Here is a 21,210-nt window from a genome sequence, read left to right as displayed (position 1 = left end):
TTATTCATATTGTTCTTGGTGTATCTAAGCCCTTTTTTCTTTTGTGTTTGCTAAAGGTACTTCAACAATGTATTAATTAATTTATAATATGACGTGTTACCTTATCAACAAAGAAGGTAAGGAACTCATTATGGTCATCTGTTGAGAAACATAGTAATGTAGAAAGCGGCAGTGAGTTATTACTGGTATCAAACAAAATCTAAGAATTTATTTTTGAAGAAAAAATTAAGTTTGCAACGTAAGCAGCCCTGACTGTTCAGAAACATGGAGCAATGCTCATTGAAAGACTGCATTCTAAGCTCTACATCATTGACATTAGTATTAATATTACATCAAATGTAAATGTATCCATGGTGCATATAGATGCGCTATATTATTAACATATTTAGTATGCATAAATACTTAAGTATTTCCCCAAGGCCCATCGTGTTCTTTTCACTAATAGCATATTTTGAAATAGAAATTCAGTTCCGATTGCTTGCCAAGTTAATTAGATTACAATATACATTTCTCAGTGCATGTGTGTGCCCATCAGTGCATGCACGTTCATGCATTTGTGTTAATAATTAGATTACATTGGCCTCTGAGATGGCACCATTCGTTATGAATCATAAACACAGAGCAAATTAAAATTCTGTTTAAGAGCTCGCCAAGAAAATTAGCATTGAGAGAAAGGGAGGCACGCACACTCGACCACTACTGTCTTCTCTGTCCCCCTTTTTCTAATCTCTCTGAAATCTTTCTGCATGTCAACAACTCCATCCAACCTCTCATCTCATCTACTCGCATCTACTGCCACAATATTTATACGTAATAGTTATTACTCAAAGGTTAAAAAGGTTAGGGTACATAACAAGACAAATATTTCTCTCTCTCTTTGAGATGTGAGTAAAGCTACTCAAGCTGGTAGAACTTTAGTTTTGTGTGTGTTTGTGTGTTGATGTTTACAAGACTAGCACACGTCCGGTACCACGACACACTTGTGCATAATAAGTCCATGGTTTATTCCAAGTTCAGTGCAGCAAAGAATGTACTGAGCAATATGTTGACAAAAATAATACACTTTAAGCTAAAAATTATTTTATGATAAATATTTAAGCCACTTGGAAAGTCCAGAGAACGGTTACAAATGACCAACTGAAACTATCAAAGCAAGTTGTCATACAAAGAGAAGGAATTTATCATTTTTCTATTTTCCATATTTTGTCCAATGAAATAACTGTATACTCTGGAGGCCGCTTCGAGGCCAGAGATGCCAGAGATCAACAGATATGTCTGATATCATTGCAGCTGAGTTTATTTAAAAACGGTGTCCGCAGTGTTTTTAGTGGACTCTGCTGTCATTGCAGGATAAAAACAAACTGAACTGACACAAAACTGTCACAAACAAAGCAGTATGAAGTATTGCAAAGATATTTGAATGTAAGCTGGAGTAACTTATTAATGTGATATCAAGCATTTGTGTACGGAAAGAATTAAGGAAGTCAAACAAAACTTAAACATCAGCCACAAAACTGCCTCTGCTTAGAAAAACAGCAGGTCGAGTGCAGACTGCAGGCCGAGGATGCTCCACTAAGCAAATTGGCACACACACTGTCCTGTAACACACCATCCCTAAACTCAGCAACCCTGAACTAGTGACTGACCACAATTAGAATTTGTTTGCTTACAGCAGCGGTTCCTGTTCACGGTGTGACAAAAATAGAGAGTGAAAGAGAGAGGAAGAAACACTGGAATCCAGCTCATCGGAATTTAGATTTGAAAGAAAAAACTAAATCCACAAAAAACAAAGTCCACAAAGAGGAGATCATCCCTGTCGAAGAACCCAACCCATTTAGATACACTTGTTATCCTGCACAAATAACAAAAGCAAGTCTCAAATACTCATAGCATCTATTACAGGCTTCATCAACTAATCTACCACTACTAACTAATCATCCTCACTGATATGATACCAGCTTCTGCCAGATTGTCTCCTACCCCTCAAAACCACGCCTCTGGTTCTCTGTCAGTGATCCCCATGCAGTTTTAATGCAGCACTGACAAGTGAATTATCTCTTCCGCACCACCACCAACTCTCCTGCTACATCATACAAGATATTAACTCATGCAACAGGACTGGCCTGGTGACACATGGCGTGTCCAGACATACCAGAAACCCCACCGTCACCATTGCTACCACCCCACAGCAGGCAATTTGTACTAATTTGTGCTTCAGGCAAAAGATATTAGGGCAGTGAATTGGGTATAAATTGTTAATATGCTCAGATGTATTAACATAGCATTACCACTCAGCCATTAACCTCTGTGTGTGCATGAGGATGTGTGTGCATGAGGCCCCAGTGTTTAAGTCCTGTGTTAATTGTTAACTGCTGACTAGAGGTGACATTTCACAAGCCCTTGGGGCATGTCCAGGTCTCCTTACTCATCTGTAGTTCTGTCTCCCTCCGTCCCCGCTTACTCTCTCACTGAATTTGGAAACCCATCCAGCACACGGTGCATTTGCATCTTCTTTCCCCTACTATAGTTTCTAATGTGCAAAGTTGGGGAGCTCAGAGTCATGCTAACCTCTTTTCATTTCTCTGACTGAGGGTGGTGTCTCTGCCTCTCTGATCCTTTTTCTCCTTCTCTGTGTCATTCTGGCAAACCAGTAAAGACACATTAACACAATGATTGAGTTCAGTCCAAAAATCCCCCTCCTACAATTTTCTCGTCGTCAGTCAGCAAGCGGAGAGGAGAGATCCATAGCAAACGCAGCCATGTTGATGATGATTTAATTCTGTCTAAACTATCTGCCTGTCAAAGGAATAAGGACGGACACTTGTAAATGTCGAGCTCTGTGTATTTCACTTTAACAGGTTGGCGTGCGTTTGTGTGTGTGACTGCACATGTGTGTGAGTTATGGTCGTTGTTTATGTCACTCTGTTGTAGAGGTATTGTATTTGCTATTTATTTTAGGATCGTTTCACAGATCTAGATAAATAGCTTTCTACCACCCTGTTTACTCTGTAAAAGACTGGACAGTCCCATATGTCACACCACATACCACCAGTTGACTCAGAGCACACAATACTGCTGTTATCTGTAAACCTTCAGTGTTAGCGATTTTTAGAACTTCTTTGGACATTTTAGGCATGTTTTAAATTGTAATCAATAAGTGAAACGATGCATGAAGTGTGGTGCTGAAACAATAGAAAGAAATAGATTAAATGTCTTTCTTTAGTGTGGGCACGCAGGATGAAGGAAGATAATACACCAGTGAGGATTTTAAAAGGTTGAAGACTATAGTAAAAGATGCCATTGCAAAGTCTAATTTTGTGGTAATCCACTAACATGCAGGCACATTTAGCTGAATATATGTTTTGCCTAGAAGAACAATTCTGGAGGCTGAAAATGGAATGGGCTGCCTCAGTCTTCGGACAGATTCAGTGCTTACTTGGTACAGCTTACTGGAATGCACAGTCAAATCACTGTATGGGCTCCAGCATTTAAAACTGCAACATTTCTGTTTAATAAGAGCTGCACGATTTTGACAAAAAGTCACACTGCGATTGTGATTTACAATACTGCAATTGGGACTGCGATATAATGGTATAATGAGTTTACTTGATTATCTGCTCAACCATAAATCAGATGTTAGTGAGAGCGAGAACATCAGGCCAGTGAGTAACTTCAGTAGCTGAGTGGTGAAGCGAGGAGCGACCACCGGTGAGCGGTGTCGGACTTTAGCGAAGGAACTGCGTGAGGAGTAAGCAAGAGGAAAAAGAGACAGCAAAGATGAGATAGTAAGTTAACAGAGAACACAAAGCTTCTTAAGACATGGTGGCTTCATGTGTTGATTATACTGTCAGTGAAGTGTGTTAGAATGTGGAGAGTGCAGTGCACACAGAGTGTCACAGCACATGACGAACACAGCACATCACGATTGCGGTTAGATTAATCTTGCAGCCCTAATTTTAATTTTGTCACTGTGATCAATGGATGTTCTGGCTTAGGTGAAATAAATGTGCCTCCTGCTTAGTGTACAATTTAACTGTGGTGAACTTTGACTTGCAAATTTGCAGCGTTGACCAATTGCCAATCTTTCTAGTTCAGGGGTCTCATTTGTAAAACTTCGCGTGGATCCTTACTAAAAGTGTACGTACGCCCAAATACAAAGATCCAAGAACGCAGGTTTATGGAATTTAAAGTGTCATATTAGCCAGTCATTGTCATGTTCACTGAAGACTCTTTCTCTCCTGATTCTTCCATTTGGGTTTAGTCCTCCTGCAGTGCAAGCAGTCCCATCACGCACGGGGGTCGCCACAGCATTTTTGTTTACAACAATTTGTGTTTGTTAACACCTTGCCAAAAACACAGAATCAACTATATCCCCAACCCAAGATGCAATTTGAAGACAAAAGTGTAAAAGGTAAACACATTTTTACACACACTATTAAAGTTCGGACCGATAACGAGGACATTAAGTGTAACGATTGAGCGAGAGCTTAGCGGCTGTATTTTCAGACTTTGACATTAAATTATATTTGCACAGACATTTAATTATTTACACTGTGGTAGGGTTGGGTATTTGATGCTATCATGTATTCCATGGATTCGGGCCATCTCATCCTCCTGCGCTCCGTAGCGGACAATGTGACGGTGAGACAGCGTTGCTTAAATATTAAGAACAAATTTTTTTTTAGGCTTTGAGTTGGATTTTACAAGGTGTCCATTGAACAATAATCACTCAGTACAAGCACAAATAACAATGTTGGATTTATCTTCACAATAACGTGGATGATAAGGAGAGAAAAAACGTGATTGAGGCATCAATACTTTAAAATATTACGAGTAATCATTGTTCCCACATTTACTTTCTGCAGTCTGACATCAGTTCACCTCTTCACCATCTGACTCGCCAATTCCCAATGTCTCCAAAATGTGCGTATGCTTTTTAAATTTTTTAAATCACAACCTAACATAACCCTAACCCTAACCCAACCCTGACCTTTGAGGGAACAAAGCAAACTGGAAAAGCCCAATTCAGAGAGATGCTATCATATTGACCATGTTGCATCATTCAATTTTATTTTGTAATGCCAGTAGAGCTTTCTTCTTTATATCCATTTTACCATGAACAAAATGAGCCATGACCAAAAGTAGCCTCTGCACACCCCACATGCTGTCACCAAGCTTTCAGCATAACCAATTTCATGAGGATGCATGAAAGGCAGAGCACTTACTTTGGAAAGATAAAAATATTGCAGATCACTTTTGGAAGCTAGCCAGTTGTTAACACCACACTCAAAGATGTCTTTTTTCTGTTCAGCCTGATTTAAACCTTGGGCCTTAATCCATGGTCGTCGTCTAAATACTCAAGCCAGGTTGAACGTCAGTGAAAATACTTTCAGTGGTGTTTTTGACAGTGATAAATTCATCATTGATTACTCATTGACAACCTAGTTCATAGTGTCTTTTTCTCAAGTTTGACTTATTCTACTAAAATAAGTACAGTATATGACCAAAAAGAGCACAACCCCCATTTGATGGATTATTATTACTCAATGGATTTCTTTGATAAAGCTGCTTAGCTCATTTTTTAAACACCTTCATTGGCCAGGGGACTTTGACAGGTGATATGATGAGCTCTGTGATTGGTGCATTAAGCCCATCTGTTCTTATTCCATTCCACTTCCATTGCGTCAGCACTTTCTTTCTAAATGCATTCATCAGGACAGATCATTACATCCTTCCACTCCTCTCCTCTCTTGCCTCTCTCAGTCTCTCATCCCATCCCTCACTACCAAATGAAAGGGAAACCCTGGTGTGTCTGAGGTTGGCTGGCAGCAGAGCCAGAGGTAGAAAGATGAGAAGAGAGAGGGAGCATCGATGAAGGCAAAAAGAAGGGATAAGAAAAGGGGAGAGAAGAGAAAAAAAAAGCACAGCCTGCTCTGACTGTAAATGGTGTGAGAGAGGAGAAGAGTTTGTGTTGGAGGGATGGTTAGTCTCTGTTAGGGCTCTGTGGGAAGGAAACTGAAGAACCTTCATAGTTGGGCTATTAGTACGCAGCAGGATAAAAGTTAAACTCTAAGTGTCTGCTGCAACATTCAAAATCATACTGAAAACATTGAGTCAAGAGAAGCCCCTACTGAGCATCAATGACATTTTGTACAGTTTAGTTGGGCATTTGTGTTCTGCATATTGCATGTTCAGCTTTTGAAAAAATATGATATATTATTATATTATATTTTCATTCAGCTGTCCTGGTTACACTAGATAAGCTATTTTGACTTTATTAGAGGGTCATTGTCAATTACAGAAGTAAGATTGTTTGCATATTTGTCTCCACATTCACATGGTGAATGTTGTCATCAGTAGTTATGTTGTAATTACTGTCCAAAAGCATGTGATTTACATAACACACACAGGTATTTTCTCTGATTTTGCTTAAATAGACCTCTTCTCAAGGTGCACCCAGCCCAGATTGTGCTTCACACAATCTTTTCAATGCCACAGATTTGCTTCTGGTTGCAAATTGGCCCGCAATGTTCACTTTGAGTTCAGTTTGATTGAACTTTTACCACTCCGGAAATCTCCTCACACCCAGGATCCACCACACAGATGTTATCACCTACTGTATGTTCCCTGAGTAGACCTCTTCATAAGACTGAACAAATTAAACTTGGTTGACATCTTTCTCATTCTCCAGTAGATTTAGTTTGTTGCACCTTCTCACAGCAGGCGCGCTGACATATCATAGAAACATGTCATATCATAGAATGAAAAGCACAATTCACAAAATTTTAAACAACCGTGCCAGTGAGCCAGCTCCAGCTAGCTCCATGGCACGGCCTACTGGGACATTTAATTAGACTGGGTAAACCACGCCCAGTCTGCCAGCGACTGATTTCGCCCTGCAGCTCGGTCTGGAAACCTGCACATTTAATTCTCCTTCTTCCGTTCACAATTCTGCGAGGAGCAATTACAAACTTGCTTTGCCACCTTGTGCGCTATTGGCGGCTTTAACACAATGCCAATAGACAAGCTACCAAGCAGCTTTTTCTTTACATTCAACATGTCGACTACCGAAGCGCAGCAACAGCAACCCATTGATACCGCTGTTGCTGCTATTTTAAAACCTTTCAAAAGCAAGTTTTCTCTTAAAACATAACAGAAATTTTCCCTGGAAAAATTTCTACAAAATTCGCCTGGATTCGCATCCAAAATTCGGATGTGTTCGCCTCACTACCGACCGGCTTTGGTAAAAGCTCGCTCTGCAAAGTACGACACCCAGATTGTTAGTCTGATTGGTTAAAGGACTTTCCAATTGCGTACAGAGTCATTTGAACTATGCCTTCTGTGCAGAGAAAATACAGAGGAGACTCCCCAGACCAATGCTCAATCTCAAATCTATTGAGCTTGGCTTGGTCTGGTGATAGCCAGACTAACATTTAATAGATCTGAGCCTGATTAGATGTCTCCTCAGCACTGTGTGTGCATTTATGGTGCTCAACTGTACATCAACCTGAGCAGGATGTGCACAGCCTTTACAAGATGGAGGGCATTGCCCAAATGACTTTCTGTTTTTGTCTATCCCTTTTGGCTTTCACAGCATCACAACATCAGAGGCTTAGAATGGCCGTGAATCGAAGGATGGAAACATTGTGTTGAAGGAAATCACACCAGAGCTGTTGTAGCGCAGCAACTATCTTGTATGTGCTTCAGGCAGCTCAGACCCACAAGGGGAGATAGAGCTCAGTGGTAGGTTCTTTTTGAGAGAAAAAATACAAAAGCATTTATTTATTTGATACATATTTAACTGTTTCTTCTGTTTTATTTTCTACAGCATTTGTATTATTTTTCTGTAAAGTACAAATTGAAAACAGCTTCAGGGGATCCAAGGAAAGCTGTGTGCATACATTGCTTACATATTTATTTAGAGGTGGCACGTACAGATACTTAAAAATATTCTGGTAAAAGTAGAAGTACGGATTTAACTTCTTCACTCAAGTAAAAGTAACAAAATACAGACATACAGACTGGGAAATTCACTTAAAGTATAAACGTAAAAGTAGCCTTGCGAATGACAACCATTTTTTTTGCAAAGCTACCTGGACCACACAAATGTTACTAGAGTACAAGCGGAGAAACTAAAGTGGACATGGAAAAGAGTCACTTTTATACGGCTGTATATTAATCCCTACCCCTCACATCTCCAAGTCACCTCTAATTCACACATACAAGAATGTCAATGTTGTGGGATCTTGGTTATTTAAAAGCAAACATTTAAACATTTAAATGCAAAAACAACAAATGCTGGCAGGTACTTTTGATTTGTAATCATTTGAAGCGGTATCTGTAATTTAATAAGAGCAATTATTAAAGGCAACTTTTTTTTTGTAATAATCAAGAAGGTATTCCTTGATCCTGTCCTCGTAATTACATTTTTGTACACAGTTGGATTACCAACGTGTAGTTATAGTAGTATAACGATGGATAACACTTGTTGGTAGAGTGAGACGCCACTGTACAGCTTAATTCAGATACTTTATTTGTCCCTGGGGCTACAACATGCAGAAAAAAAGATGAATGAGTTAAAGGAGTATTCTGTCAATTTCAACACGTCTTTGTTTGGAAATTTGGAGTGCTGTCAGTAGCAAGAAAAATGAAAACAATTGGTACTGCCTACACAATGTTATCCTTCTGCTAGAGTTAGCATGCAACAGGTTTAAACAGGGCAAGTTTTAAGTTTTGTATATTTAGCCTAAAAAATATCCAAATGTCATTACAAGTGCCTAACCATGTGCAGTGATTCCTTCCAAGGGAACACAGCAAATATGACTGCAGTACATGTGAAAGAAAGGCATAAAAGTTGTGTAACTCCATACCTCTGTTTATTTCCTGTCGTCCGGTTAAGTCCACTCTAGTCTATTGTGCAATATTCCAAAATGTATTATTTCCACAAAAAAACGATTTGCCGTTGTAATGTCCTTAGTATTGATCTAGAAACTGGCTTTAACCTGACACCACAGTGGAGCCAGGAAAGCAGAGCACCTGCAGCAGGTAACAATTCAAGAGCCCACTGTTGCATAGTTACCTGTGCACATGCACAATAGTTCTTGAACTCTTGAACTGCTGCTCTCCTGGCTCCACTGCGGTGTCAGGTCACAGCCTGTTTTTGAGCATGTTTAAAGGCTAAAACGTGTTTAAAACTTGTCTCAAATCAATTTCTGTGACTATATCTCTCAAGCACACAGTCTTTATTTAGAGCCTGTATTTACCTCACAGTGAGCACTGCATGTGCTGGCTAAAGCACACTTCAGTACACGGATACTTTCAAAATACACACACAAATGCCAAACACAACATATAAGTCCCAGAAGAAGTACAGTTATTTCACGGACATCTCTCTCCTAGATGAAAAACATAAGAATTTCTATTAATCGGAACCAAAATAAGCATAAAATGCTCAGTGAGGGATTGAGTGATTTGTGCTTTAAAGCAGCCCACAGAGTATTTACAGTGGTGTTCTGCTAGGATTAGTTGTGTGAGAGGATTAGTGAAGCTGCATTACTGCTGTTTTATTTAACTCACAACAGCAAAAGACTAAAAATAAAAGCCTCTTAACCACATTAGGCAACATGAGAGGACAGGCTGGACAGTTAGACAAACATGTTTGTGTCCTCTTAAAAGACCTGTGCCGGAAACAGATTTGCATTAACACACATTATCTCACACCCTCAACTTTCTGTGCTTAATCTTTAATCTAGTAATCTGATGAAAGTTGTCCTGTGCAGCATATGCAATGCAAGGAAACATTGTGTCATATCAGTTAAGGCGATGATGTTGGTGAGAGTGCAGAATATGCAGATACTGGTAGAATCAACAGAGTGGGAAACTCACCGAGAGAGGAGAGGATTAATGCAAAAAGACTGGCAGAGAGCGGGAGACAGTGAGGAAGAGAGATGTGCAGAGGCAGCACATTACCTCTCTCTCTTTCTCTCTCTCTCTCTCCCACACTCTCTTCCCTTGCATCAGCATTGATCAGAGTACATCAGTAAAGTAAAGAGCACCCTATCCATCAGTGCATGGCTCTGGAGCTGCTGTAAAGAATACTAAAACTACTCTCCACAGTGCACGCACACAGAACACCATTATGCATATTGTTTACTATATCAACATTGGCATTAAACCGACCACGATAGAGGCACTGCTAATCTACTAAAATATGCTACATGCTACATTGGAGACCACATTCTGTGGGATTGTTCACAATGCTTAACCAACTAGCAAAAATGTTCCCCATCATATTTTTAGTAAAGCAATCACAACTGGTGCCAATTTTATATTGAACTGTGTATTCAGCCCTCTTTTGGTCCACATTTGGTAACTTTATTTCATTTTTAGCACATGCTCAAACACCAACCTTTTCTAGTTCACAGATTTCTCCTGCATCGTCGGCTATTTGCTAACAGTGATGGTCCATTATCTCTGCATGAGGCTAATGGAAACACTCCTGAAGGTTTGCTTCTAATGGATTGTTTTGGAAAATGAAAGCATGAACTTGGCTACATTTTTCCATGCAGACATACTATATATGAAGCTCCTATATAGGATAAGTATTTTCCATTCATTATTCACATAGCTTCAAGCGTACTAACTCTACTGGGAAAACTCTGGAAAGAGGCTATTCCTTCTTAGATCTAGCCAACAGAAGGCAAGCAACACTTGGGAGCCACAAACATATAACAAAAGAAGGTAAATATAGCTAAATAAATGTTGCTGGGTTATGGTGCACACAATAAACAGTAATGGCACTAATCCATCTAAATGTTTCTTGGGTACAAATATAAACATGGCCAGGAAAACAAAAGCTTTGGATGGATTCCTGCCTCTCCTGAAAGCCTGTCTCAAATATCTTCAATGGTTCGAAAGGTAACATCCAGCCATTGGTTCCCTCGCCAAACATCTGGTCACTTGCAGAATCTCCAGAGATTGTGAATCAGAAACTGTACATGGGTAATGAAAGGGGAGGGAAATGGGGTCAAATGGCCCCCAAGGTACCAGAGCAAAAAACTTTGATGTGCTTATGCAAATTATGCAATAACATCCAGGGAGTCATGTTTTTCAATGCATATTTTGAACTATACAAATAATGAACAATAACTCTACGAATTGTCTTTGTAGAGTGCTCTTTGGTGTCTGGTTTTGACTCCCAGTCCAAATCCATGGAGATTAGGTGAATTGGAATATAAAATTGACTGTAGGTGTGAATGTGAGCATAAATGTGCATCATGTGTGTTGTAATGCATTCTGCCTCTTGCTCTGCACAGATTGTTAAGCCCCTTGAGGAAAATAAGAATCAATTTTCAGTTTACTTTGATAATGCTGATCACTACAGAAAGAATATAAAATGCCTCTTACTATTTTGTATTATACTCGTAATGTCAAAGAAACACAGACGAGGCATGTGCCTACTGTAGAGAACTATGATACAGTACATTTACAACCAAGCAACATGTATTCTAGTCACAAAACATTTAACAGGGATAAATTATCTTAACAGTTAGGAGATGATATAGCTCACAGTTTTGGTAAAATACAAAACATATTGTTCTTCTGTGGTGGTTAAAACGCACTGTAATTTACACCCTGCCACAAGGAAGGTGGTCTGTCTGACGGGTGCGATTAAGAAGGAAATCTTGAATTTAGGATTGAAGAAGTTTCAGGTGACCTTAACTAATTGCACTGAAACATTTGTTGAAATCCGATCAAGGAGGATAGAAATATGCAGTACAAGTGAGCCGCTGTGTAATGCCACCCAACTCTAAAGGTTACTTCCTGGTGTAAAGTATTACATTCAAAAATCCTTCTAGACCCTAAACAGCAGCCTATCTCTTACAACCTTGGTATCCTAAAAGACGGAAACAGCCCAGCCTTACCACCTGCACCGACCAGTCATCCCTAGGAGACGGAGAGTTAAACTGTTATTGCATATTACTTTTAGCCTAAAGAAGTAAATTCCTTCACAGTGATGAATCAACAACCTCCAAGTCCCAAAGTAAGCTCCTCTGGTCATCCTTGACTCTAATAAAAAGAAATGGTATGTATTGGTTGTACAAATTTCAAAGGATCACTCCTTGCTGGCCCGCCTCTCCTTGATTCCCATCTCAATTTGAATTTCATTTGAAATAGTGCCAAAAGAATTGCAGACATGGAATCTTAAATTCAAATGCACATATCCGTAAGACTGTGTTCCAATGAATACCAAAGGATAGTATTGTACAAACACATAAGAACAAAACCGCTGCGCCAACCACCAGGCAAATACCTCTGGAGGACAAATTGGAAATTGAATCATAAACTATAAAGCGCCAAGGTTGAGTTCAGCTGTGGAAGAAAAGAGAGTCGAGGTGGAGGTGGAGAGGAGAAAAGAAAGAGCAGCTGCATTAAATAAAAGTTCACTCTTCCTCTCCTGCCCCTGCAGAAATTCACGCTGTGCAACCTGATTGAAATTTCCTGGTTTAATAGCTGTGAAATAAAGTAAAAGTTAAGAAGAGGAGGAAAGAGAGAATGTGAAACGGAGGGCAAAAGAGAGAAATGGAGTGGGAGCGGAATGAGGATGGAAAAAGAATTTCAAAATCAAAGACCAAAAGATACAAGAACGTGACTTTATGACTTGTAAAAACTGCAATCAAGGCCAATTAGTCATTACTGTTTAAATTGTGGCTCCCTGTGGTTGTCTGCCAAAATGTTAATCCACACTACTGTTGTAAGTCCTAGTTCTACGTACTGGCTTAACCAAAGGCAGAGTCAATAAAAGCTCAAGTGTTAATAAACCATACAGATGTACCAGGCTGGGTCTATGCGGGGTTGGCTGGGGAGCTAACAGGTAACGATTAGCACTAATGAATGCAATGAGAGGGCCCCGATGAGATAATCTCCCTGTGTAGCCAGAGGAAACTCTCCATTTACACCTATTAGTGCAAACACATACTCAGACAGTGGCCATAGCACCCGAATGTTGTAAATGCTTTTACTGTTAACTCTTAAGGGTTTGACATTTTGTGAGTGCATTGTGCGAATCCCCTTCTCTGCGTCTTCTCCGAGGCCTTTCTAAGATTGTCAGCTCAAAAATTGAATTTGTGCATGTCAATGAACCTGTCAAATTAATGTGAGCATCCTGACAAGCCAAACTAAGTGGTGAATATACATAATATCTGCTAAATAACTGATGCAATTTATCATCATCTTTTATGTGATAATGGATTCCTTAACAATAAAAACAATGCTCATTTCCATTACATTATTTTACTTTCTTAAATTCTTGGACTTTGAGGTATAGGACATGTAAATCAATGATACACTTCTGCCTTTTGATCTTATGAACCTATGTATTGTATAGAATCACTTGAATGGCTAATGCAGAAGACATACACATAGACATATTCACAGCACATGGCTCATCATTAGTAACTCAATCACACCCTCGCAGTCCGCTTTTGTTTATCTGTCGACCTGATTCTTCAGGCATAAGCCATGAATCATACTGACTCCAAGCAGAGTGCATCTCGCTGTCTGGCATAACCTTTCTACTTTCATAGATATTCATATTCTGTACTTGGTGGAAAATAACAACTTTAAACACACTTTCCCCTTGTAGAAAGGCATTTTGGCCGCTTTGTGACCCTCTTGTTCAATATTTCAGCAAACAGGCAATCTGCTTGACAGACATGAGATATTATATTGTTTTTCTCATGTCCACATTGAATATGCAATGGCAACATGTCTGACCAAGAATAAACACGGATGGTTTTCCTGTGTTAGATTATAAAAAGGTCAAAGTGCTTTTAGCCAGTTTTCGAATACACTACTGGAACCTAATACTTCAATACATCACGGTCAAAGAAAAACATGCGTTACCAAGGACACGTTGATTGGCGAAGGGGAGGTTATGCAAATTGAGTTCCTTGGAATTTGTCAACACCACTTGAAGTGGAGTGAGGGAGACAAGAAGAGCAAGCGAGAGAAAGCCAGGGGCTATATAACAACCATAATGATGAACAAATGGGGAAATCGTAATTAGCAGGTATCTTGGTTGCTGTAAGGCAATAGGAAAAAGATCATGGCGTCTTCAGTGGAAACCAGTGTGACAATGTAATGTTTGTTTGTAATTGTTTTCTGATAATGAGCAAAGTTTTGCTAGGAGCAAAATTGTAATGTATAAACATACCATGGAATGTTTGGACCACATAAAACTACTTTCAATCTCAATCAAGTCAAGTAAATTTTCTTTCAAGGGGCCTTACAATCTGTACAGCGTACAAGACCTTCTGTCCTTTGTTCCTCATGGGTAAAGGAAAATTTCCATTGTTTTTCTCATACCATATTGTATCTGTATAGTTATGAATTACTGTGAAAGTTTGCCTTTAAGTGTACAACAGAATTGCACTTTCAAAATGTATTTTCACCACAGCAGCAAATCTGTCATTGGTAATGCTATGTTTCCCTCCTACCTTAACTTATCCTAAATTTCTATTCTGCACATTACTTTATTGTCATACGGAAAATTATTTAGAAAAACTAAATCGATGTTTTTTTCACAAAGAAATCACCTCTTTCAGTTACCAGGAGAAGCGCCAATTTATGCCTCTGCTCTCCTCCGCGTCTCCTTTTAGCCAAATTGATGCATTTGCATGAAGGCCGTACCGTTCATCAAGACAATGAATGGGACATAGAAACTTATTTGCATGCCAATATTCACTCACATACACTTAAAATCACTTACCCACTTTAAGATATTTAGGCCTACAGTATCATTCTTTTCATATATGTAAAAATAAGAAATGATTAAAAAAAATTACATTAATTTGCAGGTGTTGTGACAATAACCTCCATGACTTAGTGTGTACTGAACTAAATTACATACAGCGCATCAGGGGGCAGTGTGAACATGTACTGTATATATACAGTATATATTTTAAATATAGAAAAGTATCACATTTTACACTGCCAAGAGTATACAGTTTTGTGTGGGTTCAAGCTATTATTATGCTTCCTGACTGTGTATGGTGTGTATGTACATGTATGTGTGTCTTTGCAGCTATAGACATGGAAAGTGGAGATGGAGAAACAGCACAGCTCAAACAAAAGAATACAGATGCATGGGGTTGTGGCGTTGGGTAAGGCGATTATATTACCACTAAAGTGTTAACTACTTTAAAAATGTATAGGTAGTTCTGTCCAGTGGTTTCAAACCTGAGGATCAGGCCCCTCCAAAGGATACACAAATCTGTTTTGGGGACTTTCGGCCAAACTTTTCTTTTTTGTGGAATACTGGATAATTGGACATCTTTTGGCATCTTGTTTAGATGAAAGCATCTGAGAGATTGTAAGGGAAACCCTGTTATTGGTTGAACTGCTCTGAACAACAATGACATTTCCAACAAAAGCTATGGCTACCTACAGAGTGGTCAATTCTGAGACCTCTTCTGTTCAACATCCCCATGCTTCCACTGGCTCAGATTATGGAAAACAACAAGATAAATCACCATAGCTATGCAAACGACACACAACTATATGTTACTTTAACGCCAAGAGACTATAGAAAATAAACTGACTTGTTGCATTGAAAAAATCAACAACTGGTTGTTTTTGAAGCGAAGGAAGTGCAATTGAATGTCAGCGCTCAGCTTTAAACAGCACTGTTAAAAACAACAGACAAAGCATAATCTCTTCTTGTAGTGATGGACTCAGACCTGAATTTCAACAGCTACATTAACACAATAACAAAGTGAGCCTTTTACTATCTTAAGAATATATCAAGGATTAGAGGATTTATGTCTCAGCAGGATTTGGAAAACCTTGTCCATGCTTTTATCTTTAGTAGATTTGACTACTGTAACAGCGTCCTTACAGGTCTCCCTAAAAAATGAATTAGACAGCTGCCCGAGTTCTCACTAGGACCAAAAAAAGTAGATCACATCACTCCATTTCTAAAGTCTTTACTTTGGCTCCTGTGCCTCAATGACTTATGCTGGTTTACAAATCCCTAAATGGCTTAGGACCTAAATATATTTCAGATCTGTTGTGCACTATGAATCACCCAGACCTCTCAGGTCATCTGGGGCAGGTCTGCTTGTGGTCCCCAGAGTCAGAACTAAACAAGGAAAAGCAGCATTCACTTATTATATGCTCCACATTTCTGGAACAAGCTACCAGAAAACTGCAGGTCTGCCCCAGCTCTTTTAAATCAAGGCTGAAGACCTTTCTGTTTGATGTTGCTTTTCTTTCATTTTTTTTACTGAACAGTGAATTTTATTCTTGTATTTTATTTTGTATTAAATTTTAATACGGAACTGTACATTTTTCTCTTGGATTTTTATTAGAGTATTAATTGGTATTACATTTTGTATTTGTTAACATCTTTCTTTTTATTTTTAATCCCTATTTTGCTCTTTGCTTTTTAATGTTTGATATTCAAGTAAATCACTTTGAGTTGCCTTGTGCTGAAATGTGCATTACACATAAAATGGCCTTGCCTTACCTTGTCTCTTCTTGTGAAACTACACTTGACTTTATTAGCTGGTGAGTAGTAGCAAGCACAACAATAGTATGGGTCTGAGGTGTGTGTTTCCTATGAATTGGAAAAACATTGCTAACAATGCGGGTTTACAGTCTAATATATTAATTTCTCCCTCGGTCCCCGTCACCTGATCTGGCAACACAGGTGCGGTGGTTGAGGATGGAGGCAAACATTCCTCACAGCAGTATAGCACGTAGTATCCCATGACAAATGAGGTTCCCAAAAGACTCCATGCTGTAAAAGTCACACTCACTTTTAAGTGATCAAATCAATCCCACTGCCATTTTACTGCGACTTTAACACCCTAGCTGTAATTCTTATCTCTTGTTGTGTTCTTCATATTGAATGGAGGTTTATGACACTTAATGAAGGCAATTTCTGTTATTTATGTTTATATGAACTGCTTTATTGTGTGAATAGCAAAAGCTTATCTTTACATTGCCACAAGTCAAGAATTGTAGTGTATTGAATTTTTGAATATTGTTTTTTTAAGTAACAAATGACATACCATATGTATTTACCGTCTTAGGAAGAGCTTAACGGGGCACCTGGCACAGAGTGCGCCCAATGTACAGAGGCTCAGTCCTTGTGGCAGTGGTCGCAGGTTCAACTCTGACCTGCGGCCCTTTGCTGCGTGTCACTCCCCCTCTCACAACTTCAGCTGTCTTATATAATGAAGACCTGAAATGCCCTGAAAAGCTTAACAGAGTTTATTATACACACAACAGTGTCTAGTACCAATGTGCCCGCGGTCTGAGCATTCTTTACACATACACAAACACAGCCACATAGAGATGGGTACCATCATTCAAATGTCACAGCCATGAACTGGCAAGACGCTGTGTTGCCAAAAAAGAAGGTAAAAGAAGGAAACCTCATTTCTTCAGCACCACAAGACAACATAGCACAACTTCCTACTGCACTGTGCATTCTTGCCACTGATAGCTCCATATGAACGTGTGTATGTGTGTGGAGGTTTCCAGCATAAAGCCAGCATCGTCTTGGCAGAAGTGATGCCTGTGAAGAGCATACGTATTTTCCAACATGTCATCTTTAGTGAGGAGGTATCATTCAAGAGTAGCACAGCGGGAGAACATGGTGCAGTGACATCCAGTACATTAAATTTAGTAGCACAGACCTCACCCCAAAACAAGCCTCACGTCCTTGCATTCTCTATACATATGCATGTATAAGCCTATAAGTCCATATGAGCAGAGGGTGCAGATTGGAGATGTTAAACGTTTCATGAGAAAGTTTCTCCTAGGAGGTAAAACCTGTAGATATAAATAAATGGATCTGTTGATGGTCTGGGTTTTTAGAAGCAAAGACAATTGAGGACCAAATCTTATCCCAGTCCAGTGACTGTAGCCTTCCTGATCGCTAGACCAAACATGTAAGATAGGGAGGGTTTTATAAGAGGCATCCTGGATAAGTGAATATATTTGGGAAACCAAACCTCTTTTTCTGCTTCTATTGTACAGAATGGAGTGCAAAGAGTGGGCAGTAAGAGGAGAACCCCATGGTATTCCATATGCTTTCATAGATGATCGTAGTTGAAATTACAGAAATAAAGATGTTCCAGGCAATTGGTAAGACAGTCTCAGATCATTAAAGTCAAAAAGCTCGTTCTTGTTATATACATCAGCTAAAACATGTATACCCCTAGAGCTCCATTCCGGGGATGAGAATGAGACCCCCCCCAGTGTGTAGGGAATAGCTGTTGAAGAGTGGACTATTAGGTGCCATGTACATGTACTCTTAGATTCCTTCTCAGCAATAAGCCATGTTGATAAGAGGAAACTCATTATGGGACCAAGCCGCAGCTTAGCTCGTTTCAAAGGGACAGCGGACTAAATCAGATCCTCCAGTCTGTGTGGTATCCTAGGTTCTGTTTTATAGGTTTCCAACGGGGATCAGAATTGGGGTTAAGCCAAAATGTGAGTGGTCTCAATACAAATGACAGAAAATAATGTTTAAAGTTAGGCACAGAAAGACCACCTTCTGTTTTATGTCAATGTAGTGTTGTTAACGTCACATGTGGCCGTTTCCCTCCCCAAATAAATTTAGAGACCAAAGAGTGGACCCCCCTCCAGTGATTAATTGGAGGTGGGAAGGGCAACTTTGAAGAAAAGAAATTGTGTGGTAAAATATCCATTTTAACAATAGACACACGTGCTTGATTTTGTCAAGTGAGACCATCTATTGAGATCCCACTCAATTTTATTAGAGACGCCCCAAACATTTTTATTGTCAGTATTAGCCAATGAAAGAAAAATGTCCACCCCCAAGTAGCTACATTTTTTGACCACGGGGATGTGCTGAGGTAATGAGCTCAGGTTCAATTCAGAGTTTAAAGGGAGAAGCGCCAATTTGGATCAATTGATTTTATAACCAGATAGAGAGCTAAATTTGTGAAAAGTATCCAAAATATTAGGTAATAATATGGCTGCTCTATCAAAATTTAATAAAATATCATCAGCATATAGCAATATGGAGTGTGTGTTGTTGTTAAAAGTTATGGGGAAAATAATCGGGTGTTGACGAATTTTCTGTGTGAGGGGCCGTTTGTGTTTATAATTGCAGATGGGTTATTAATAAAAGTTGAACTCAACTTAAAGTGCTGTAGAACCATCCTCAGGTATTCCCATTCTAGTCTATCAAAAGCTTTTTCTGTGTCAAGGCTCAATACTGCACATGAAGAGGGAATATCCTTGGCAGCATGAATGTCTTGAAGCAGACGCCGTACATTGTCAGAAGCAAGTCGTGATTTCAAGAAGCCTGTCTGGTCACTCTTAATTAACGTAGTTATGTGGGGTTCTAATCGCGAGGCCAGTATACGGGCAAAAAAGCTTTTATTTTGGCAGTGAGGATAGACAATGGTCTAGAGTTCCCACATTTAGTGGTGTCTTTATTGGGTTCGGGCAATACAACTATCAAGGCGGCATTCATGTCATTAAAAAAGCCACCAACTTCAACAGCTTTATGAACCATGGGTAAAAAGTATTGTCCCAGTTCTTCCCAAAAGGTGAGATAAAGCTCTGGGGTGAATTCCATCCCATCCCAGAGACTTGCCTTTTTCATTCCAGCTATTGCACCTCTCAAGACAGTCAGAGTGACTGCCCGAGGCGTTGTGCATCATCTTGCGTATCTTGCTCCAAATCTTGTAAAAAGGTGTCATTTTAGTTTTATCCAATGCTGCTTCAGATTTGTATAGGTCTGCATAAAAATTTTGGAGAGCAGTATTGATTTCTTTGGGAGAAGTCATCAATTTTTGGTCTGACCTGATAGCTGTAATGTTGGAACATTTTTCACATTTTTGCAGAGTAAGAGAGAGCAGGTGACTTGGCCTCGAGCCATTAAAATAATAATTCTTTCTAGCCCTGTGAATTTGAAATTCAGCTCATACTGTTGTTGTTCAACTTCATGCTGACTGCGTCCATTTTCTTTTTACTGTCCTCTGATGCGCCATCCCCCTCCCCCTGTGCCATCCCCCTGCTGAGTTGTTCAATTAGAATTAATTTTCAAGTGAGTTCATTTAGCTCAGTCTTGTTCGAATAAGGTACGAAGCGAAGGTAATTCGGTAGTTTGTTGGCGAATCTCTTTGCCGCTAATCTCTATCCGAGAGCCTCTGGCTGCCTTCAAGATGCGGCCCCGGTCTGTGTCACGTAGCATCTTGCAGATCAGGGTGCGGGATCCGGTGTTGCGCTCTGGACCTATACGATGAACTTGCATCACCTCCATCTTCCCATCATTGAGGGCTGGGAACCATTTAGAGAGAGAAGATGAAACAAAGTCCGCTGCGTCACCTTTTTCAACTTTTTCTGGCAGGTTGATAATGCAAACATAATTCCTGCGGGGTCTGTCCTCTAGCGCCACGATGTTTGCTTCGAGTTTGCTTCGAGTTTGCAGCCTGTTTGGAAAGACTGCTTGGATTTAGCCAGCTGAGTGGTAAGCTCTTTGTGATCCATTTTCAGCTTCTTCATTTCATTTTAGTTCATCGTTACTTCTGTTTTCATGTTGTCCAGTTGTACTTCACACTTCGCAAACTGTTTCTCAATAAAGGTTTGCTGCTCTTTCATCGCAGTAGCTATCGTGGACGATGAGGCTAGTTTTAATGAAGCTTTTCGTTGTCTTTCAGAGGGTCAAACCCTATTTTGATTCTCAAATCTTTAACCATCGTATACACGGGGCTTACGGAGACTCGTGGCAAAGAGTTGTTAAGTTAGCAATGCGAGGTGGATGGATAATGTGTAAAAGTTGGGGGTGAGGGAAAGAGCAACCGCGCTACGTAGTCAACTTGTCTGTAGGTCACGTGCAACCCTCGTTTGGCAACGTTTCTTTACAATTGTTGCTTTCTTCATTATTGGAAACTACATCTTGGAAGATGGTGGTTACTATTAATAAAAAGGTGAACATTAACTCCAGTCTCCTGAATGTACGTTGGATGTACCTCCTGTTCACCACCCAGATCTCTACACTCCTACTACTTCCTGCATTAACACTCAAGATAAAATCAACCTAAATCGTGAGATGTAATATGAACATAATTCCTCTGCATGCTGTGGTGGTTTATCCATGAAGAATTACTAGACTGAGTGACAAAAAAATCGCTATTTTGATCACATGTCTAACTCTTCACTGTT

At 39.6% G+C, this 21,210-nt stretch overlaps 1 protein-coding gene and 1 long non-coding RNA gene across 2 annotated transcripts in view; one reads left to right on the top strand and one right to left on the bottom strand.

The window, feature by feature from the left end:
* LOC117948036 (chemokine-like protein TAFA-2) overlaps positions 1-21,210 on the bottom strand; it is a 77,486-nt gene that overhangs the window by 14,997 nt on the left and 41,279 nt on the right. The window lies entirely within an intron of this gene.
* On the top strand, positions 3,072-4,730 carry LOC117948037. The gene is made up of 3 exons (XR_004657381.1): positions 3,072-3,084; positions 3,865-3,867; positions 4,561-4,730. It is a non-coding gene; the product is annotated as an uncharacterized LOC117948037 (long non-coding RNA).

This window comes from Etheostoma cragini, chromosome 7 (assembly GCF_013103735.1).
Source record: "Etheostoma cragini isolate CJK2018 chromosome 7, CSU_Ecrag_1.0, whole genome shotgun sequence".
Taxonomy (NCBI): Eukaryota; Metazoa; Chordata; class Actinopteri; order Perciformes; family Percidae; genus Etheostoma; species Etheostoma cragini.
This window is presented reverse-complemented; position numbering and strand designations above follow the sequence as displayed.